Source organism: Thunnus maccoyii, chromosome 11 (genome assembly GCF_910596095.1).
Source record: "Thunnus maccoyii chromosome 11, fThuMac1.1, whole genome shotgun sequence".
NCBI classification, from domain to species: domain Eukaryota; kingdom Metazoa; phylum Chordata; class Actinopteri; order Scombriformes; family Scombridae; genus Thunnus; species Thunnus maccoyii.
Genome location: NC_056543.1, coordinates 7,793,865 through 7,818,649, shown reverse-complemented (window position 1 = coordinate 7,818,649; position 24,785 = coordinate 7,793,865). Strand labels below are relative to the sequence as shown.

The window sequence follows — 24,785 nt, the reverse complement described above, 5'->3', positions numbered from 1 at the left end:
ATATATCACATAACATGAGACCTAATATGAACTACTTCACCAACAGAATACTTTTCTCCATTTAACCTTCAGGTAACCAAGTACAATGGCTCACTTCTTTAACTAAAATGGAAGGAGTCTCAGTCTGTATGTATGTCCGTCCTTATATTTTCGACAACTATTCATCTGATCAATGCGTACTGGTCGGGTGTATTGCTGAGGACCCAAGGAAGTGCAGTGTCCAGCGCGAGCTCATTATAGCCGATAAATTATTGAGAATTATTGAATTATTAAATATTGACGAAGCGTTTCTATTTTAACTGGCGCAGCTTTTCAAGCATACACAGCACTGGTTTAGCGACCCAGGAACCTCACAGACTTATTGCATGCGTTGTAAATCTTCTCACGTGATGCTACTCAGCCAATCAAATCTGCGCATTTCACTGAACTTTACGACTCGAGTCAGTGAGATAAACACACACACACAGGGGAGAGACTTCCCATGGGCAGTTCAAAACCAATATGTCTCATATATTCAGAAACCGTGGCGATTGTGAAGCTCCACTAGGAGACAAAGCACAAACCTTTTGAGCAAACATACCCACTCAAATCCAAACTGAACGCACAGAAAAAAAACAATCTAAGAGCCCAATATGATCAATCCACTTTATTTTAAGATGCACGTTTTTTCAAATGCTCTCAGTTATGTATGCTTTTTTTAAATGCAGCCCTTATTTTACTGGAAATAAGAAAACACTTATTTACTATACTTATTATTCATAACATCTGTGTATATACTCATTCACACCTCACATCAACAGTATTAATTTATCTATGTGTTGAAGCAGCAATACCGGAGGCCCGTTCCGAACAGGCATGTTGTGAACGGGTTAGCTTTTTATAAAAAGGCCAACAAATCCTACTCGGTTCACCCAGTACGGATGTCAACACCATCAGACTAGAACCTTCATCTTATAGTCATTCTCGTAGACTAACAACAGTCAGCGACAGACAGTCAACTGTCAGTGTCTTAATACTTTCTGACAGCACAGTGTACATGCAAGTGTGTCAATGCAGGATCTAATAAGAGGAAATATGCATAAGGAATATAGGAAGATAAAGAGACTCGGCTGACATGTGAATCACTTCTGTTCCTTTTTCATTGACAGGCACCGAGCCACACACACTGACAACTGAGCAGTAACATCCAATCATATTCATGCAAGTGTACAGCACGGCCATTATAACCTGACACTTATTACTATGGCTGTGTCCGAAACTCTCTGTTGTTGACCTGATGCGTTTCTAGCAAGCGCTCCGACTCCATAAATCTGTCTTTCAGGAGCAGGACCACACCTCAAACATTCCTCTTCCTGTCATATGTCTATAAACACCTTCCCGCCCCGTTCTATTCTCGTTTTCCATGCTCCACCCACCCTCCCTCCCTCTTTTCTCTATCAGCTCTCATAGGGTCCCCCTGGCTGTCTGCCAAACCCGGAAGCCATGGTAGAAGCCTTCCTCACACCACGGCCGTCATCCTGCTCCGTCGTTCCCATTTGCCAGTCACCACTCATGTCATATTCAATAAACAATCTACTCACATCTCATTTGATAGTCTGGTCCTTGCTCGTGAACAGATGATCTTAATTGTAAGATGAGTGCTCTCCTTTACATACCGTGACAGGCCAGAGTGAATTATAAACTCACTTGGAAAAATGAGCTGTTAGCTGACCCTGGTGCAATAGTTAAACATAGTTCATGCATAGTTTCTTTGTTGGGGATGGGAGCTGGTCAGCATGAGACCAACGTGCTGTCTGTGCATTCATCAGCACTTGAGGTCAATGAACAGCAGTCTAATTGACCTAATTGATTGACTATTTCTGTGCCTGCAAATGAGTACAAGCATGGGCATAGATTTAGGTATGGGCAACATCAAGGTGTTGCTGAATTGTCCCTACTGAGCAGAACATTGTTACCGATCTCAAATAATCTGGCTGTGTTAATTCCACACAATGTTAACGGTAAGATCTCTGCAGAGTTAGCAGGTTTGTGTATCAGTTTGTGCTCAGACATGCTGTTCAATTAAACTACTTTATTACTGTTGGTGAAAATTCCTCCTAAAAGCAAATTAAGACATAAAGAAGAACCAAAGTGTCACTAACAGTTATGCTAATTAGCTATTAGCTAAAATGTTCTATAATCAATCCAAACATTAATCTTTGAAATCAGTGGTGAGAAATATTTACTATTTAATACCATCCCTCTCCTTTTCCATGAGTGGACTGAGAGCAGAGTTATTATTGCATGTGTGTCATTCGGACATGAACATTATTTATAAGCCACAGCTTGTCCGACTGATCTGTTTGTGACTGTCAGGCGTCATTTAATTATCAGCAGCAGCCTGAGCAGCACAGAGACACACAGACAAATGAGCTGCAGCCTCTCAGGTGAGCTCTGATGTCACAGTGAAAGATCTAGTTATAGGTTCAGGAGTTGAATGAAAAATAATACAAACAGAAGTTTTTGAGATGATTTAAAGATAGGTTTGGCTCTGTCATGACACTCTTGAGTTGTGTCGCCCAAATCCACAAACTGAGGGAAGGACAGAATCTCAGCTGAGAAAAATTCATGATACAAGTTCAGTTTCAGTCAACAAATACATGTTCAGTTTGCAGTCAGGCTCTTAATGCATGTGCACACATGTGCCTATAAAAGAGAAATAGATATAGAGCAGGTGCACATACACAATTATTTTGTCCATCTGACAAAAATGTCCCTACCAAAGTAAAAACCAAACCTACACACTCACACCCGCAATATGTGGCTGAGCATCTCAACACACCTGATTGCAAATCCCAGTGTGCATTCTAAAGAGAGCCAATGTGCTTATAAATCACTGGATGCCTAGAAGTATGTACTCTGTGCTGGGGGGGGGGGGTGTTTCCCTGAACATTTTCCATACATCAATTCCATAGCAGTTTTCTGAATAACTCATAACCATACCGTACTTCTCTGCAGAGCTGTTTTCAGTTTTCTGCCTGCCTTTGCGTTCCGATCTTGACATGCCGTCACTGGTGAACCCATCTCGTTTAGTCTTAAATAATACAAACAACAAAATTACATTGTTTGCCTCATATTATTTGTTTTCTTTCTCTTTAACATTGTAGGTACTCTTCTGTACTGTGCATACTTTCAAATGATCACATTTTATTTATAAGAGAAGAATCATGATACATTCACAAATTTTTCATGTCCCTAATATCCATCTTCTTGTGCTGTCAGGTTCACAATGTGTAGAACTTTTCCACCAAAGAAGGACAATACATCACAATGTCAGTCAGCAAAATCAGAATTCAAGATGCTAATATAAATGACTGCACAGTATTTGTCGATACTGCAGAAAACTGCATGCTGTTGGCAGTAATAAACCACCTACATTATATTGTATAGTTGAATTTAACTTGCATATGCCATTGATATAAAGCCAAGAGTCCAAACAATATATCACACTTCACTTTACCTTGATACTCTCAATGATTATTCTCAAAGTATTAGGTAAACTCTGTTCCTGCATAGGATGAAATGAACAGTGTAAGTTGTGCATTATTCCATTAAAAATTATATCAACATGGTTATATTTAGAGTCAGACTGGAACAAAAACAAACAAACGTAAAACTGGACTGTACTGGTCTAAATCAACCCTGGAGTTGTTGTAATGAATCTGCTTTTACAAAAACTTCTGGTATAAAATGGTATTTAAAACCTGATGCATTGTGCAGGCCTGCCACTGCCCTTTAAGAAGCTAAACATGGCAGAGGTAAAACAGGTAAAATTATTTGTTGTCAGGTCATTTAAAAAGGGCAAACCTATGACTGTGACACCATGTTGAAAACCAAAACACACCTTTACATCGTTACACCATTTACTCCTTGTTCTCAGCTCCCTCCATGCTGCAGGTATTTTGTTTTGCTATTTAATCTCTGAAAGTGTGAGAGACTATAAACTGGATGATGTTACACTGCTAAAAAGTCATTTTTTGACCTCTAAGTGCAAATCAAAGTTCAACAAAGTTTCTGTGAAGGCTTAAAGCACATTTATTATTGTATAATGTACTTTGTATAATAGTTGTAGAGTTGGCTTGATGCTGAAGTTTTCATATGTTGTTCTTTTACTGACTTTACAGCGTCAGTGTCGGGCATTTCTGACAAAAAAAACACCTCTGAAGCAAAAATCCCTGAAATGCAGCAGTCAAGAAAGCTGATGCTCACTCTCCAATAAATATAGCATGACTAATCCCTCCTCACAAACGGCAAAGCCTAGTCATCTTAAACAAAATGAACGGACCCACTCTAAATTTCTTCAAAGCAAAGCAGCATTTGCCACAACTCAGACTTGACTGATGGAGCTACATTTCTCTCTGTAGCACACGGGGTTAACTAAACAAGCTATTTCAGCGTAGAGGCATTTGCTGAAAAAGCTTGATGGAGCCAGCTAAGCTCCTGTGATTGGCCTTTGTGTGTGAAAATGACCACTTAAGTGCTGTGCAGCCACTCCTGAGTGTGTTTGTATGGCATAAGCATATCCTGTGACTTTTTGCTTGCTTACTATTGGCATGTGGTTTGTGTGCGTCCTTGAGAATGGATTGGTGTGTGCGTGTACATGCTCACCGGTGCATTTGTAGGTGTTTTGCAGAGTGTGCATGTGTGTGTGAGAGAGTACATCTGTGGTTTTTTTATGTCCTGTTTTGTTGGTGGTGGTCCTGTATGGTGTGCTAGCATCACTTTTAACAAGATCTTAGTGCCCCATGTAAAAGAAAAAAACTGAATCACTGCAGTACAGCAGCTTTTCACTGATTCACTCAGAAAATTCCCTGAAACAAAAAGTGTCCATAGACAAATTATCATCTCAATTTCATGTGATGTGTTATTTTCTTATTGGGATATTTAGATAATGCCCCCAATCACATCACTTATTTATAATGCAATCACAATAGCATTAGGACATTGATCTTTTTAACATTTTGGCTTCCGTCCAGCACATTGAATTAGATATGAAACAGTGACTATGAGGTTTAAGTGTTGCCTGTCAGCTTTAAAGGCGGTACCATTCATATTACTGGTAGCCATTTTGATTCTTGTACTTTCCTGTTCTCCTGTGCATTTGATTAGTTCCCTTTTATGGTGTTCAAAGTGTATTGGATTGTTCTAGTTTGTTTCTATTGTGTCAATACACGTTTATGATTATTTATGCCATTCAAAAGTTTGGACACACCTTCCCATTTACTTGAATGAGAGTTTATCCACTCTTTGTAGAACTTTTGACTGGTACTGTATGTTTTTAAGTGAAGCATATTGAATCTTCTCCTAGAATTAAATGTGCTATATAAATAAAGTTTGCTTTGGATTTTGCAGTGTTACAGTTTGTCATCCATGCTATTTCACAAAGGAAACGTGATGAGCTCTTAAAGGATCAGTCTGGTTAATTACAACTTGGGACTTATTTTGATAGCACTGGCCATCAGTTATAATAACATTGTGCTCACCAAAGACATTACAGATATTGGTGAAATTGCTACAACAAAGTTGAAGTTTTGCTAAGTAAAAGTGAGTGCACCCAAAGTGTAGGTAATAATACTTTGGTACACAGGAAAACTATGAAACAAGACATCGAAGTCGGTCTATAAACTTCAGGTTACGATGGATAATTTGGGGTAATTATTTAACCATGACGCCTGACCAAATGAAACGGACCGTTACCTTGATTAAAATGATGAATTTCTATGGATTTGAACATTGTTGGAAACATTTGGGGTAATGTTAGTACACACCTCACACCACCATTAATGAAGAACGGTAAAATGTGAAGCCTGCACTTTATTGCAGTCTTTAATGACAAATAAAACATGGGAACGGGCCATTCACAATGTAGTGTTATCTGCTAGTTCCTGTATAGTTCCTAGTGGACTTACTGTGACACATCATGCATTTGTGTCTATATTGAGACCAAATTAATCTAGCCATTTACTACGGTGGCCCCTACAGACAAAACACATAAAAATGCAAAAGCACTGATATTAAGAAAAATGTGCTTCAAAAGCAAAAATGCTATAAAATGCAGCAAATACTAAAACACATACAAAACATTCCTGAGTGCTACTCCACAAGGGGCCACACACACATTGAAGGGCACCTGCTAATTTTATGATTCAATTTCAGTTAATTTGATTTATGATTCTAAACCGATTCTCGACTCATTAAAGCCTCTTCCAGGTCTTATTTGTGCAAGATTTTAAATTTTTTAATGACCATAAAAGTAATCAGCAGTTGATTTAGACATTAATATTAGCTTGCAACAGCAAATGAATGGCACCCAATGTGAGGCTGCCATTTGACTAATGGGATGAATGCAGGGAAATAGTGAAAATAAGGCAATATTAAGTACGAGTGGCGTCTGCCAGCTGCTCACCAGCATGTATGCCAAATAAGTTTGGCCTGCTTCCTTCTCATAACTCATGCTCATTAGTGTCTGAGTGAGTCTTCTACCTGCACTCATGAATGGCACAAGATCTACATTTTGATACTGATCTTGGTGGCTTTTAAATATATATTAGACCTAATGTTCAAATTGTGATAAGCCACCGTCTGCTGAAGAATAAAAGAGGGTGCAACAAAGATCTCCATCTAGTGAAATTTGCATCTCAGTATGTGTGTGTCTGTGTGTGTGTTAGTTTTGCTGCTTATTTTCCCTTCTTTTGCAATGAATGTATATGGTAAAAAGCCTGTCTGACTTTACTTGACCTGTAGTTACAACTGAATAGAGCTCATTAAAATGCAGTCAAAGATTTGAGCACTCAGTGCTGCCTGGTAGTCGGGTCCCACTGGTTGCCTATAATTTTTTTGGGAACACTTTACTTGAAGTCCTTGAATTTTGCATGTATGAGGAGTATAATGTGGTTATAAGCAGATATAGGGATGTTTTAAGTGGTAATTAATGTACAGCATTTTCTCAGCAATTATAATTTCTCCAAAGACGACATATTTTATATTATGACAACTGTCTTTTATTATATTAGCATTCTGTTTTAGGTTTAATTATCTGTTTATACTGTACACCAGCATCCAGTTATGGATGCCCACAGGAGGAGTTACATTTGTCATCAAATACAATACCAGTCAAAAGACAATTTCTCATTCAAGTAAAAGGGAAGGTGTGTCCAAACTTTTGACTGACACCTCTAAAAGAGACAAGATAAAATAATTTGTTCCTTGTTTTTACTTGAAACAAATGCTCTGAGCTCTGAGAAACCTGCATGGACTCAGATTTATGTGTTTGTGTACACCATAAAGATCATGTTCTGCAAGCACACATGGTAATTGGATTCACACATTCCAGTATATGGTCCTCTGCTGCCTCCACTCTAACTTTGCTTAAATGCTTCCCTGGTCTTTCTTGAATACTTGTGTGTGTGTGAGTGTGTGATCAAGAGAGAGAGGGGGTGGGGGGGGAGTCCTTCAGCAGACGGGGTCAGTGCTCTAATCTGAGGAGGTGATGATATTGTGAGGATATTTAATGAGAGGATAAGAGCAAAAGCGAAGGGAGGATGAGTATTAGCCTTTTTAGATATCATTAAACATTAATACTGTCAGGAGACTGGAGCACACTGGGGTCCTTTTCATTGACTTTCATGCTGTGTGCTAACAGAGTTTCACCTCTGGGGACCTACGCACACCACCCACCCCTCAGTGCAGCGCTAAAGCTAAGGGAAGATCAGATCACCACCCCGCTTCTGAGGATGAGATTAAAGGGTATGTGTGCATATGTGTGTGCCTATGTGTGTGTGTGTGTGTGTGTTAATTGTAGACTATATAAGGTTATGCACTTTCTTTGGTTCCCTTTCTGTCTTTTGCTCATGGTGTATGATACACGCTTATTATAACTATTCTAAAACTATTAAAGTCCCTGTGGAGCTCGCATTTATTAAACTAATTCTTAATCCTGAGAGACACTTGAAATACTTTTCTACAGAATGTTTTTTTTTTGTGTGTGTGTATTTCTTGCAGAGTAATGCTTGGAGCATCCAGAAAATTTCCATCCTTTGCTTTTAAGTCCAACTGAAACTAAAGTGCATTTTTTGGTCTACTACAGCATACACAGGCATACATATCTGCTCCTGTAAATCACTTGTCATGTGCTCTCCTTTGACAATAAACTGGAAACTAAAATAGAGAAATGTATATTTAAATTCTTTGGTTTCACTGTGGTTTTATATTAAATCGATGAAATGCCATTACTGTTATCTGACTACATAGTTGGAGACCTTATTTCGATACAGTAAATCCAATCTTGAATAAAGCCATAACGTAGCGTTCGATCATAGGCGGAGCAAACGGTCACACTGAGCCTGACCGCATCCTGCTACACAACTCCAGAGCTACAGACTCTGAACAACAACCCACATTGGCATTCCTGCTAAAGTCTCCTTCTTATCTAATGTACAAACATGAGCACTTGTACTGCACCTTAGCATGTCGAACAAACCGCCACCATTAAACAGCATGTAAACATACCTGCCAATATCACTTCAGACCCATTAGATGCTGGTTTGGTCGTTGCTCTTCAAAATCCCTGTTAGCGACACGCTGTCTGTCCATGATGTGTAGCTACAGCAGCTTGTTTACTTTGTCTCCATTCCATACGGTGGTACACTGGTAATCTGCCAGCTAATGTCAATCAAATACAACATCGATATGTCCCTCCAGCCAGCTGAGACAAAAGGAGCATTTGTGATATTTCCCAAAAGACCATTTTTTTCATTATAATATCACAAAACTATTGACATTATAATTTTAAATACATGTTGATATTGTTTTTGACTGCAAAGAGTGATGATTAAAAGTAATTTCAGTTGGACTTTAAACTAATATGTAAACAGTGTCTTCCCCATACTTTTGTTCTTTAAATTGTATATAATTTGCCACTTTGTGATTTTGTGTGGATTGATCAATGGTTATGTATAAAACAGACTTCTTAGCCATCATTTAGAGGCCTGCTCAAGTTTCCTGAATAATGCTGTTCACAGGGTTTTCATTTTCAGTTACACTTTACTGAGATATCATGACAAATTAAACAGTGTTAGAAACATTTATATACTTACATTTATATGCTCATATATTCTTATATATTCTATTGTAAATGGTATTACATCAACTTGTGTTTAGAAAACAAATCAGCAGCCAGTCATTAAAATCCAAGCTGCTTCTAACTGAATGGTGCACATCATGTGAAGCACCAACAGAGGGCAGTAATCCTCTTCTAAAGAAAAGTGGCTTGGCAGCACACACAGGAACTCACAACCTTGTGTACTGTGTGTGTGTGTGTGTGTGTGTGTGTGTATGTATTGAACAGAACAGCAGGGAGGGAGTTGGAATAAATGAGCCCATGTGCTCACACTACATGGTGGGTTATGGGCTGATGGCGATAGATGGAGCTGTTACTGTACAAAACTGAAGTCAACCTGAAACCAAAATTAATAAGTTCTTCTCATTCACAGGAATTCCTCTCCTCTCTTCTCCTCTCCTCTCCTCTCCTCCCCTGGGGTGCTGTCTGCGAACAACTCAACTTCTCTAACTGCACAATGTAAGATATATTAGAACAACTTTTCCACTAATGAATTACATTTTGGATAATTCAAAATTTAATACTTCACGGCCTCATTTCACGCAGCATGTTTTCGTTTGCAGATATTCAGCATAGCCTTTATAGCAGTATTTTTCTCTCTCTCTAACAGATCCACTGAGTCCAGTTCCACAATTCATTTGATCTAAATACACTTCTGCTGGCAAGGCGCAGCAAAGTAAGTGGTTTTGATAAATTTGATTTATCCAAACACATACAGCAAAGTGTGCAATGTTTATTCTCACGTCAGAAGATTTCATATGCGGCCATCGCATTCCACCAGCCAGTTTCAGCTTTCACAAATCACTCTGATGCTGTCACACTCACCATGTACTTGTGGAAACCTAGTCACGGAGCAGCCCTTGCAGTGGCGGATACAGAACGTGGCTAATGACTGGGCCTGGAAAAATCTGGATGGGCTTTAATTTTTTTTTAAGCTTAGATATGTATAAAAATGATATGGGGGGAAAAAACTGGCAGACCAGTAATGAAATTTACTATGCCTAGTACTCAGAGTCAGAGTACCACAGGCATATCAATGAGCCAGTCAGATGAATGGCTATGTATACGTAAAAGAGGAAATAACATGATAATAACACACTGCATAACCCTTGTTACAAGAGTAGGTACAAACACAAATTGAACAACGAATATTTTGCAATTCAGAACTTCCTCACAGAAACTGCAATCATAACATGCCAGAATAAATAAAACACTGGCTTACCTGCAGCTACTATGCCTACATAAGGTGGAGTCTCCTGTGCTTTGAGTTGAAAAGGTTGACTATGTCATCATAATCTGAAATGTCAATAAGTTCTCTGTCAAAAGACAAAAGCGTCAAGCTGTTCAGGTGTCCAGTCAACAAAGATGATCTCAGACATGTCTGGATCCGGTTCATTGCGGAGAAAAGTCTTTCAACGCTGCAGGATGTTGGAGGGACCCTTTAAAATGGTCTTTCTCACCAAAAGTGGCAGAATCAGGTACAAAAGAGGCCGACGTTCTATGATTCCAGAAGTGTCCTCTTTAAACCAGCACCTCAGCTCCGTTATCTGCCTGTCTAGAACACAGTGCCACAGAGACCTTAAATCATCATTACTCTTGACAGCCAAAGTTTTCCCCAATGTTGTGGTGACAACAGACTCGTAAAACTTTGAAGGCAGCCTGCGTTCACCAGAATGCAGTTAGCTATCTCAAGCTTTTCCATCAATTCTTCTGTCAATCTGAGCACTTTATCAAAGTCACTCTGTGAATCATCCCTGAAAGTCGCATATGTAGCTTTCAATGTGTCAAACAAAAATATACAGTCTGTTACAAAAAAATGTTGAGCTCTGCAACCCCTTTGTGGCAAAATCACTTTTGCAAAGCAATTTGCAAAATGGAACAAACATGAAAAGGAACTATTCCATCTGCATCTGCTGCAACAGCTGCACTGCGTCTATTTTAGTTTGTCCACTAGTTTCAGCATATTCAGCTAGAGCCTCCAGTAATTCCTCTAGCAATTGCAATCTTATGCACAACCTACATTTTGAGCTCCATCTAGTATCACATGATCGTTCCAGCTCCATACACTGATGGTTTGGATGCATCTCTTTTTGTATCTCCATGAACAGAGCGCGCCTCTGGGCCCTAGTGAAGAAGTTGTGTATTTGATTCACAATGTCAACAGCAGTGCAGAAGAGCAAAGCACTAAATTAAGCCGACAAAAATTGCGGTGTACAAAAACAACTTTTGAAAATGTTTCTCTGAGGAGAACCTGAAGCCCTCCCCTGTGCCCTGACATGACCGATACTCCATCGCAACAGAACTTGACACAGAGAGAAGGATCCAACTCGAGTGGTTGAAGGACCTCCACAATCTTCTGTGATATTCTCCTGTGCAGACAAATCTGCAGTTTCAACACAGCCCACTGCCTGTTCTTTAATGACCCCTCCATGAATGAATCAGATACAAACAGCAACAAGCTCACATTTGGCTTGATCTTTACATTCATCCACAAGTATGGCAAAATATTGTTCATACAGTTCAGCCTTGATTTAATGAAGCAGCATTGATGCCAGCAGCTCATCCTGAATGTGGTAGCTCATCAACATGGCATTTCGTGGCAGTTCCTTCAGTCTATTTTCTGACATGAACTTGAATAGCTCCAAGAAATTACCTTTAGGGAGCACGTCCTTTGTTTCTCCGAGACGTTTCCAATTTTTGTAGCCATCTCTTATAAAAGTAAACTCTATCTGCATCTCCGGGAAAATGTCTACATGCTTTACAAAACACTAAGTCTCGTTCTTTATTATATTCAATCCATTTGAACTTTCCATACCAATGGCTGTTGAATGAGCGCGATTTCCCACCTACGACTGTAGCTGGGAATATTACCAGCTTTGGTTGAGTTGCTGGTTCTTCCATGGCTGATAGATCCAATGGTGACCCGACTGGCTCTATAGATGCTGGTGGCAATCAGTAGAGCGGAGCCTGCATGCCAACGTTAGCAAGAAGACTAGCATGACTCTCATAAGATGACGATGAAGATGTGGCCACTTCTCCTTCATTCCCAGAGCCAACAAATGTCTCACAACCATCCTGCTGCGACTCCTCTTTAGGCACGGCCTTGTCCAAACAATGCTTCATCCTCTAGACGTGTTTTTTTTAAAAAGCGGCTCAAAGATAGCCATTTAGCCACAGTTCGATCTAGCTGCTAGCAACATGAAAACGCCTTCTGACAGAGCGTAACGTGATATAGCATAACATTAGTCACATAAGAGAGGAAGTTCTGAATATTATTAATTTTTAGTAGCTCCATATACTAAATTCTAAAATTTCTCAAGACAAAACAAACATTTAAATCTATTATTATTATTGTCATTATTATTATTACTACCATTTTTATTTTCATGAATCTAATAGGGAGGGCCAAGCTGTCAATCTGGGTGGGCCTGCACACATCCAGGCCCATCCATAGATCCTCTAAGCCCTTGTAATGCACATATTTAAATGCAAACGCAGGCACTGAATTATCAAGCATGTTCATCTATTATATAGAGGTTAAGCACAGGTGTCCACAGGCTAATTAGAATTTATAATGATTTGAAGCATATGAATTTGTATGCATCATACGACAATTGTGAACACATTACAGTACACTTGTCTTGTGTTTTGACTTAATAGCATATTGGTGCTTTGGTTCAAAATATCAATTTTGTTCTTAAATGGTTGTTATCTGAACCCACTCGTGAACAGAATATTCTCTCTGTACCTTTTGAAAGAAGATATGTAATGTGACAAAATCAATGATTTCAGATACAGTCTTAGAAGACAAGAACAAGGGATGGAAAGTAACAAATTATATTCACTCAAATATTCTACTCTACTATATTTGTAAGCTTCTTGTATTTTACTTGAGTCTTTCTATTTTGTTAAACTGTACTTCAACCCCACTAATTCTGTAATGGGAGTTCTTATGTTTTTTTAACTTTAAGAAAAAGTTCAACATTTTGGGAAATACACTCTATAGCAGAGAGTTGGATGAGAAGATCGATACCACTCTCATACATGTCCATTAAATATGAGGCTATACAGCCAGCAGCATGTTAGCTTAGCATAGCACAAAGAATGGAAACAGGGAAATGATTAGCTTGGTTCTGTCCAAATTTAACAAAATCCACCTACAAACACCTCTATCTCACTGCTTTAATCCATACCAAAACTGAAGCAGAGAAATGCCAATTTGTAAATTTAAGGGGGGTTTATATGCCAGACTATGTCTTGACTGGGATGTTTTTAAATTTGTTTTTTGTATGGATTAAACAATTGAGATATTATGTGGTACTTAGTGAGCTTTAGAGGTGCTGGTAGTAAGTTAAAAGCAGCCATACTACAATGGAAAAATTCTTGATAAGTTAAAGTCCTGCATTTAAATTTTTATATAGTAAAATATTACTAATGTACTTAAGTATTCAAAGTAAATTAACATGTGAATTGTTTGGGTTTGCTGTCAGGAGGGGGTGACAACTTGTGTTTCCATTTTGGGGGATTTTAACAGTCAGATCCACTTGAATCAACCTATTCTTTAATGTGAAAAGACCTCGTCTTACTAACATGTTACCCAAATTTACCATGTTTTCCTGTCTTAACCCTGGGGTACATTTAGGTGTATCAGCCAGACATCCAGTCTCCCCATTCTGCTGGAAGGCTGCCAGCCACAGGTCACATGACCTGGAAGAAAAAGACTAGGAGACTTTTGGGATCCCTCTTTGGTGAGACACACCTTATTTTTATTGCTTGCACATACTATGAGCAACATGACTGATGGGTTGCTCAATTCTGATTGAAAGCAGGTGGTGAGAGAGGCTCAGTTTGCTTCAATATGTATTGATCCACCACAGAAGCACAGGCTTTGCCAAGAAAACCAATAAAATTGAACTGAGAACACTGAAAACCCATGGTGTTTACACAAAATACATGTTAACATACATTAAAAACACACACAAACTTGACAGAGCACTTGTTGTAACTCTTTTTTTGTGTCAAATATTCTTCCTGGGACTTTAGCATGGACTGGCTATCAACCTGAGGGGAAGTCCAAAGGCTGATGAACTGATTTGTGTCTGTGTGAGACCACATTGCTTGGTGTCCCGCCTCACTCTGGTCTCCTATATGACCTGGGAACACATCACCCAGAGCAAATCTGGTGAGTAACGTCACTCATTTGATCTGTCAATGGTAAGGTAATGAAGGCTGTGCCACTGGCCTTGACATCCATCAGATGATGTTTTTTATCCCTCCCTCCTATCATATCATTTTGTTTGGTTTGGAAGAAAGGTAATAAGCAAATGTTTGCTCACCCTTTTTTTTTTATAATCTCCTACCTCTTCTTTATCTCCCTCCTTTTTGCCTGTCTTAGTCTGTCACAATACACGTCTAAAATGTACGTACATTCATGAGAACTCCAGATTATCCAGAGAAAACATGGTTTGGAGATTTGTTTTAACAGTCTCTGCTTTACAAGTTTATCTCCATGTAGAAACTTAGAATATGTCAAACAGCTTGTAACTGTGTAGGAAAAGCACAGCAAGTCAAATACCATTAGATTCTGGTACCATGTCTGGTAAATAATTAATGTGGGTACCTGCTGTGCAATCCATGTGTAAAATAATTTGTGTACATCAAAAACGTGCAGACTGCAAACGCAACACAGATATCCCTGTTGCTGATGGCCACTGGTATTAAACTGTAAAACAACTTTATACATTATAACAATTGAAGTGTCATGAGGGTTTTTAAAGTGACAGCAGCAAAACACTACTCAAAGGGTATTTTTGCAGTATAGTCAGTATAGCATTTGTCAATTCTGTCGATAGTAGCAACCAGCTCTGACTGCCAATAGCCTCTTTAATGTCAGCATGTGGCGTGCATGTCAAGCACAAATTAAGTGAGTGAATATCCAAGATCCAGTCCCCACTTATCTTGGGAACAGAAAATAGAAAAAAAAAAAAAAAAAATCTGCCTTCTGCCTCAACCACAGAAATACCATTCAAACCTCTCGGGAGGGCTGTCTCCTACACTGAAGTGAAAGAAGGTGATACACCCTGAAAATGAAGTTAGCAGCTCAGACGCAGTGTGCGCTAAAGATTGCTTTCAGATTGCTTTCATGATAAAATTCTGTGGAAATAATGAGGATTTATACAGTAGAAAAGCTTTAAAATCTATTTGGCCCACTCAGCCATAAAAATGTTATGCTCGGAGGATTACACTGAGAATTGCGTGTCGACTTGAATGCTAATGGTGACATCAGCCACCAGGGTTGGAAAATAACATTTTTGTCCACCTGCCACTGTGGCCGGTGGATTCCCAAATCTATCAGCCACTCAATTTTTTCTTTGTTTTAACCGGCAGTGTGTAACTGCATGTGAAAAAAAAAAAAGAAAAAAGAGATCTACAATATTCAAGCAATAGGCTTTTTTATTTCATAAAGTAAATATTTTAATTCTTAAGGACAATACTGACATCCTCTCTTATCCACACACTCACTCACACACATACAAACTGTGAACTGATGGAAGTCACATTTGACGAGTTGGGCGGATTAAACAAAAAAACAAAAAACATTCCTCCCCCGATCTTCATCCCCAATCCCAGTTTAACATCACTCCCGCTCGTCAGAATCAGATTCTGAAGTTTCAGTGGTGCTTTCCTGAGCTTTCCTCTTCCCCTCTAGACCAGATTCTAGCCTGATGCCTCAGCTGGACGACAGGGTTGGGGTCAAAATTAGGGCTTGAGACTAACTACGTCCTGTCGTCCCGGGGGCGGTAGAAAATGTGTTTGGGACGAATACAGATTTTTCCTAGGGACGCCTCCAGGACAAAAGGGGTTTTATATAACTATATATATTAGTGAAAGCAGCATCTCTAATATTCAAAGTAAATCATCAAAGAAAACACTCATATCAACAGGGGTGGATTTAGTGATTTGGGGGTTCCAGGCAAATTCTATCTTGCTTTACAAAGTAAAGAAACAACATTTTGATTTTGGGACAGTTTACATTCACTTTGGGATGGTTAAAATTGTTTTTTGGGATGGTGGTAAAAAAAAGTTAGTCTGGAGCCCCGGTCTAAATCCTCTATACAGGGTCAGCAGGTCACACGGGCTTCTTGATGTCAGACGGGACCTGCAGTCACTTTCCACTAACTTCATTTGATTGAAGCCTCTTTCACGGTCTGCTGTTTTTCTGTGTCTCCTTGTTAAAGTGTCAGAGTGAAACAAGCAGATTTGTGATTCAGTCTGTGTTGTGGAATGTCTGCTCTCGCTCTGTTTTGCTACTTTTATTTACCCGCCACCGTGGCTGCTTGGTCGAGCAAATTCACCTGCCACCACACAAAATCACCCCCATTTGGTGGTTGGTGGGTGCTAATTTCCAACCCTGTCAGCTACATACTGCACATGAGACTTTAGACTTAAAAAATAATTTTATGACATGTCATTATGACATCTATCAACAGGCTGGGGAACCCTTTTTGTTGAGTAGAAGTCTACTATAAACCATGGCTGTGGGAACATGATTTCAGTTGGGGCTGCAGGGGTGCTGATTATTTACACCCCTACCACAGTTTTGAGGTTATTAAATACTTGTGAGGGTCCCCCCACAGCAGAAACGATAAGTGCGTCCCCCCCATTAAGAGAGAAGCTGTGCACATTTACGCAAGAGACACAGCAGGTTACTTCATTGATTATTTAAGTCTCCAGACGCACCAACAGGATCGGTCAGGATATACTGTTAATTAATGTGTTCTTCTATACATACAAAGGTTACACACTAGGGGGTGTAACGGTACACAAAATTCACGCTTCAGTATGTAACTCGGTTTTGGGGTCACAGTTCAATACGATTTCAGTATGGCAGGAAAAAAAAGAAAAGGAGGAAAAGAAAAGAACATTTTGGTCTTTTATTTTGAAAAATGTAACATCCAACAATGGCTCATTGGCCAAAACTATTACTGAAACAGTTTAGTTGTGATGCATTGGAAAAAGAAACAACCTTTCTGTTTCTTGCAAGGAGTCAGAACACCTGCTGACAGCTGTTTTATGCTGATTTATGGTCTAACTGTATATAAAGTAGTTGAAACTAGCTCCACATCCAACAGCTACAACAGTAACATGCTGCTTATACACTGATGCTTCGGTATTAATTAATCTAATGATGCCATATATAATAATATAGATAATATATGGAAAAATTTAAAGCCAGTCCATGAGAATTGCAACTGCCTTATTTGAGCTGGATTGAGGAAGAGACCTTGTGTGTTTGATGTTTGTATTCCCTATATGTTGTGTTTTATTTCTACTTACTGTAACTGGTGTGCTGTCTTGGCCAAGTCGACCTCGGAAAAGAGATTTCAATCTCAAGGGACTTCCTGGTTAAATAAAGTTTAAATAAAAAATATATCAGTCAGAGGGACCAAACCACTACTTCTACTTTCATACTTTTTACTACATTTTTCTCTCTCAGAACTGGTTCTTATGATGTGCCGTCTTGACCACGTCAGAAATCAAATGTTTTTATGGTTGTTCCAAATGGCTTCACTCAAAGGAAGAGTGAAAAGCCGACCATCACTAGAGAGGGGAAGGGGACAGTAAAACACCGTATTGTTTCACTACAGAGATAACAGAGCATATTTTAATAATAGAGGTGCACTCAGTCAGTGTTATGGTCTCTGGTTTGTCGTTCTGACAGCGAGGTAACAAGGCTACATTGGCTAAGATATGCACGGCAGCCACATATTCACACAAACACACCTGACAGACATAACAGCATCATTAATCAAGTGTATGGATAGAGGTACACCAGTACCTACATGGTCAGTAATGTTAAAAATGACACCTGAACCACATATGCACACACACAGATGGCAGACGCAGCAACATAAGCATAAAATCCAACCAAAGCTACACCCAATAAACAATAACACTGAAATAGGCAGCAGGCTGCTATAGTCCAAAATTGTAAATGAGCTTAATTTTGATGATTACAGCGGGAGACAACGGGGCTTGGTGTTGAACACTGAAATTATTTCATTATAGTCCAACGCTTCAGTCAGTTCTCTTTCAAAAAGGAGAGCTGGGACAAAGAGTTCAGTCTGTATGTCATCACTGATGCCCTAATGCCGGTTTTTATCCAACTGATGGATGAAAAGAGTCTTTCAACAGTACAGTTTGTTGCTGCTGCTGACAGGGAGAGGGCTGAATTAGCAGCCATGTACGTGTCGTTACTACTTGGCAGGAGTAGGTGTTTGGGTTAAGAACGATGGCTTGGGGGAAAGCAGCCGCCCTCCTGATAAACCCTGAGCTCCATCAGAGCTGTGTTTTATTTCAGAAGCTAAAAGTTTAATTCTGTTTCCTCTGAAGAGTCCTGTCAAGTTGATAACTACAGTTTTGCTGCTTAATTGTCCCACAGCTGCTGTGACTGTACGCATGGAAACATTTACAATTTCTAAAAACAGCATCTCTAATCTTCAAAGTAAATCGTTAAAGAAAACATCCATACGTCAATACAACACACGATAAGGAAATCACCTGGAAAGCTTGCACTGCATGACGTAATTTAAAAAGCAATATAGCCTACAGGGACCAGTAGATGAAGTATAATGTCCACAGTAAGCAGATGCGTCACATTACGACTCTGTTGGGCTGCCGGAGACATTTCTAACCAGCATGTGTCAACTGGGTTCATAAGCCACGTGTCTTCCTACTCCACTATCTTTACGCGCAGGGTCTGTTTTTGCTGGACCAGCTCGCACATGACAAAAAAGATAAATTTTTGCTACAACACAAATGGGCCTATAGGTTACCAGCCACCTGGAGGCAGGTGTGCTGCACCTCGGGGTGGGTGTGCTGCAGCACCCCAACACCTCTTACTTCCCGCTGCCAAGCTTTAAACTGTATGTGAGTGTGAGGAGGAATTCCTTAAGGCAGGTTTTACCCTTTGTCACTGTAACAGCTTTGGCAATTTTACCAGCAGTTAAGAGTTATCAAGGAAAGGCATAACAGACAGGTTTGACAATAGCACATCAACATCAAGTAATAATGAAATAAAGATTTGAAGAAAAAAAAACAAATTTGGACCTTTTCTGTTCAATTGTAAAAACTGTTTAGAGGAACAATGTTTTTTTTAAATGCTACCTGGTTTAGACTCATATAAGCTGAAATCAGGTGGGCTCAACCTGTACTTCCTCCCTCAATGAGTCCATTTGACTTGGCAGAGAAAGTTTTCAGTTCAGTGCTAACTAGGTTTTCAGTGTGAACTGTGATGCTTCAGTTCAACATATGATTGACAAAGTGTACCAGGGAAATGGTCAAGTGAAATAAATAGCATAAGCTGCAGTCCATTATTTAACTGTGGAAATCTGCTTTTCATTGGTCCAGTTCATGCATGTATCGTGACTGATGACCATTTGAACACAAAGACCTGGTTGACTGTTTCCCCTATATGCTCTCAACTGTTACATGATGAACACTGCTGCTGAATTTCATATTGTACATCATAAACACAACGAATGCTGCCACACGTACTCCTTGTTTGAGACTCAGGAGAAGCAGTGACTTAAAAGGTAGCCATACTACTCCTTTACAGACAGCCTTTTTTATTTAGCTAACTTCTTAGGCAAAGACAGTAGAATCATAACATAAGGAACCAGAAATGAGTGCAACAAAGTCAATGCGTCCAAATGTCTGTGGCAAAGTGGTTGTTACAAGCAAAGAATGTAGATTTGAGCGATATCGATTTGTTCAAACCGTGTGCACAAGAGCACCACTGCTGAAAGAAATGTGGTTGATGACACATGTTCATGTAATTTCATGACTTTCAGAGTTGATGAGAAACCCAGAATGCACCACTGAACAAACAACCATGACCTATAGACTGAGATATAGCAAGGTTACACCTGCTGTGTTCTCCATATCTGGCCAAAAGTTTTCTATTTTAAGCCATATTTAATGGAGCCATCGGGAGAGCACAGCCTTGATAGCTGTAGTGATTCAGCCTTGAAATGCTGACTTTGAAAGTGGCACCCCCTTAACTCAAACATGGCTTCTGTTTTCTTTTTTTTATCTTATCTGAAAGACTTGTGTGAGTCAAATGGTGACTCAAATGACACTGCAGGGATCAAAGGCCCACTAACAAGAACTAGAGAGACCTGCTCAGTTACATGTACAGCGGTGCCCAGAGCCAAGCTCTTCTTCTCTCTCAGCACTCGCTGCAGCCCCTGGCATCTGACTCATGTTTCATATTAATAGCAAACTTCCAATTATAAAATATTCTGTTGTAATTTCAGTTCCTGTACTAAAGCTAGATATGTTAGCGTTAAGATATAAAACAATCTTTCTGACATTTATTAAACAAGGTAAACTGAAGTGACATGTTTGGAATAGTGCCTGCAAGGGAAGGAAGGACAATAAACAGGATTTACAGTAAATACCCCTGCAGAAGAGTTGCCCACGACAATCAATCTCACAGTGTTGGCCACTCAGTATCCCTCCCACAAGAAAAATCTGAAAATCAGTGCCTTGCTCATGAGCAATTTGGTGTTCATCCTCAGCTGATTTCCCAGTGTATGGTAAATCTGCATAATGACAGATAAACCACTGCATGGTAGAGATAAACTATACTGGACCACCAGCCCACCAGCTAATCACAGCAGACTCTAATATCCTGGTTAAATGGCAACACAGTACGGTGGAGCCCAATGTGTTGCTGTGACTGATATTTCCTGGCTTCAATTCCGTCTTTAATAAGTTCACATGGGCTTTTAGTCCTCCGTCATTGCTTCATATGAGAGCAAAAGACATCAAGACAGTGAGGGGGAAGACAGAAAAAAGTGCAACAATTTCCTTTCAAGCGCCTCTGCATGGACATGCAGGTCTGTCTGCCTGTTTGCCGGTTCGAATTTAAATCCTTTGAGCATGTTTGTATGTGCCAGTGCATATACATGTGTGTATTTTGACTATTTAATACTTGAAGCAAAGCTTTATAGATTGATCCTCATAAAAAAAATATATATATATATCTAAGCTGGCTCCGTCTACACAACACTGCTTTGTACTGATGGGACTAAGTAGATACTGGCTTCCTTTCAAAACCCTATAGGAGAGGAACACTGTGCTTCTGCTGTTTCTGGCCATAGTATAGAGTCTGTACCATATGGCATACAGACAAATTAACTAAACACAAACACATCCAACATGTGTACATACTGTGCAAACACTTTTCATTGGAAAACCCCCATTATTTACATTCAACTTGACAAATTAATAAGCTCAACAAGCGACTGAATGCCAAAATAAAACATTTCTTAGGTGAAATAACTACATTATGTGGTTTAAAATATATCATAGTGCCTGAAGTGGGTAAGTTCTTTTCATTTCTTTTGGTTGAAAGAATTTCTTTAACAATGCTTTTGTGGATTGAACAGCTGGAAGAAAGCTAGGAAACATGAAATAAGAGACTGGCTTATTGCAAAATATTGCTTTTTACCCTAAATGCTCAGGTACAACCAAACATAGTAATTACCAGTAATTTTCTGTGCATGGTGCTTTTTGGCCCTTCAATATTTAGATAAAAGGAGGATAATAGTAGGAGAACTAAGTCAAAATACATCATTATACTGAGCACAGTGGGATCTCTGTTGAGACTAGGGCTTGTTGACTGAAGATTATATCTGACTATCACTGTAACAGATTCAATATGAAACTTTGCTACTAAATGCAGTTCATCAAACTAGAGACATGCGTTGAGTGTCTCTTTCTCTCTTTCATACAGCATTAAGATGGTTCACTGGTTATATACGAAGAGAAGCCTGCAGGCCAGTTCAGGCAGCCCAACTCAAGACGCCACTTCAATCACATGAGATACTCCTCACCCTGCAAAATATATCAAACACACCCTTTTAATCATGGCGCTGAACTTAAGCCTTCAGTGTTCTGCTCACATGTCTGCTGCCACACGGCTCACACAAGCTATACTGTTGCTTACTGCTGCTGCTTTTTCTCAGAAAGCATTTCAAAAAGCCCATGTCCTTCCCAGCATCCACCTCGGCTCTTAGTCTACCTTCCCCCTAGTGGGGAAGTTAGTATCATCTCTCCCCACTCCTTGCTGTGCTGAGGTTAATGTTCTTGTGGAGAATGATGAGGTTAGAGCCTAGACAGTAATGCTGTAAATATTTGGATATTTGGACATTTGGATGATAATCTATTCCACATGAGCTGGCTCACTGAAAGGCTCGCTCTAAGTTGCTCACATTATAAACCATTTATAAACCAGGTCATTGAGCATTTTCCCCTGGAAGCACTGGGGAAACACGACTCATAGACGAAGGCACATTAGTGGAGGTTTTTGTGAGTCTTACTGAGGAGCAGGGTGTTGCATATTCATTGTCTTTTCCCAGATTGTTCCTACCTGATCAACCTTTCAATCCAATACAGATTTCATTAGATCAAATCAGGCGAGTAAATCAATAGAATATAAAAAGAAGCATCTAGTAGGCATGGAAGCTGTCAAGAGCCTGCAGAGTCAAACATGACAAGCTGGTTACATTATACACACAATAAAAAAAAAGTGCAGAGCTGCAGTGATTAATCAATAAATCAATTGACAAAATGTTGATCGCAAACTATTTTGATCATCATTTTTAAGAAAAAAATGCTAAAATTCTCTAGTTTCAGCTTCTTTAATGTGAATAGTTTCTGTTTTCAATGATAGTAAACTGAATATCTTTGTGTTGTGGACTGTTGGTCATCCAAAACAGGATATTTTCGGATGCAGCACGGGTTCTGGGAAACATTGATATCTCTCACCACTTTCTGACATTTTAAAGATCAAAATGACGACTTGGTTAATTAAGAAAATAATCGACAGATTAGTCAATATTTTGCAATCAGTGTACTGGCCGAGGAGGAGCATCAAAGCCAACTCTGTAGAAATGCAATGACGTCAAATATTAATGACCTACAGTTAAATTGAGCTTTCATTACCTGATCTTGAAGGCTCATTATTTAACTCAAATCTTGCACCGTGTTGTCCGAGCTCTGAATGCTAAACAGCCACCTGCTCCCCTCTGTCTGACCGTCTACTACAACATATAGGACATAACTTCAGTTTTGTTAACTTGTGTATTAACTTTGATTATCACAGAAGAGTCTACTCACAGGTCTTCTGTTTGAATGCTTAGAGAGATGTTGAGTTACACCTGCTGCAGACTAAAGTGCAACCTACACCGGCCATCTGTGTCAACTGATGCCAATAGCATGCAGTAGATGTGTCATAAAGACAGAGGTAGTATCAAGGTAAAGTAACCAGGATGCGCCAATTCAGGCAGCTAATGTGATTAACAAGACAACGATGTGACAACAAGACGTCATGTGAACTTGCATGAAAAACAATGCCTGTGGGTGTTTAGACATGTATCATACACATGTATCTGTTGACCTTAATCATTTGCAAAGATACCTAACAGTTTAAACAAATTAGAAAAAGCTGCAACACTGAATACATACTGGAGCTTTATGACAGCCCCTTTCTGACATCTCTTTCCTCCTCTCCTTACTTTACCCTTTTAGTCCTGACAAATGATATTTTCAGTGTGGACTAATTAAAGTAGTGCAGCTGTCATTTTGAACAGGATAACCTGTTCTTAATTTTTGACAAGCTGTTTCTTCATTGTCAGTTGCTGCTTTTCCTGCAGTCTTAATCAAACTGTGACTGTCACAGCTCAGCTGTCAAACAGAGAGAAGCACAATGACTGGATGTGTTGCACATCATGTACACAGCTGGACAAGACGCAGCATAAGAGTGACTGTAGACTCTACATCGTGACCTGCTTAAATTAAATAAAAAAAACCAGAGTGCAGCTGGTCTCCTCTCTCAACATTCAGAGTCCTAACATTCACACTTTCACAGCTGACTGAGTCTATTTATCAAAATAAAAACAGCTTAAATGATAGGAAAAAAAATATCAGTTGCTAAAGTGAATGAAGTCTTAAACACAAACAGTTTTAGAGAGGATAAGCTGACAGTAAACAGGACACAATCAGTTATAATTCAAGTTGGATTAAAGGCACAATGTTGTAAAACTTTTCTTGTGAGCCTTAATCAAAAAGTCGGGCTAAAACAGAGGGACAATTTAGACCCACTACAATCACACAATTACCTAAATTAAATTCTGGTACTAGGATATAGACATGTGTGATGAATCTAAAGAAATATCTTAAATACAAACAGTCGCCAGCACATCCTGCATCCAGAGAAAGTTACTCTTCTTTGCTTCCTTCTTTCCTTTAGTTTCCTTTGATAGAAAACATCAAAGACCAGCCGAAACGTAATGTGACATGATTCTGAAGTTAAAATTTTCAAACACATCTTTTTCTACTACTGCTGCCATTTTGAGTTTCCAACATAGCTTTAAAAACGGATATTGAAAAGGGCAGAGACTGTCACTCTGGGTACTCTTATCACCAAAAGCTGCAGTCCTTAGTCCTTTTTCAATGTATCATATTTTTTAAAAAAAATAAAGCCGCATTTACCCAAAGCAAGAAAGCATTAATACATTTTTTTTTAATGGTAATATAGCAGCTCACAGGCTCCATATTT

At 39.2% G+C, this 24,785-nt stretch overlaps 1 protein-coding gene and 1 long non-coding RNA gene across 3 annotated transcripts in view; one reads left to right on the top strand and one right to left on the bottom strand.

Annotated features, from left to right (window-relative positions):
* The window catches only part of LOC121906728, a 79,390-nt gene that overhangs the window by 45,168 nt on the left and 9,437 nt on the right, over positions 1 to 24,785 (bottom strand). Inside the window, exons 2-3 of the long non-coding RNA XR_006098729.1 lie at positions 17,495 to 17,559; positions 2,983 to 3,073 (exon numbers count right to left, since the gene is read on the bottom strand). This is a non-coding gene — a long non-coding RNA (uncharacterized LOC121906728). The remainder of the gene's footprint in view (positions 1 to 2,982; positions 3,074 to 17,494; positions 17,560 to 24,785) is intronic.
* Positions 9,258 to 24,785, top strand: part of pcbp3 (poly(rC) binding protein 3) — a 44,746-nt gene continuing 29,218 nt past the window's right edge. For both annotated transcript variants that reach the window (XM_042425757.1, XM_042425759.1), the window contains exons 1-5: positions 9,258 to 9,436; positions 9,531 to 9,616; positions 9,768 to 9,833; positions 13,800 to 13,905; positions 14,201 to 14,339. The gene's annotated coding sequence lies outside the window, so the exon portion shown is untranslated. The remainder of the gene's footprint in view (positions 9,437 to 9,530; positions 9,617 to 9,767; positions 9,834 to 13,799; positions 13,906 to 14,200; positions 14,340 to 24,785) is intronic.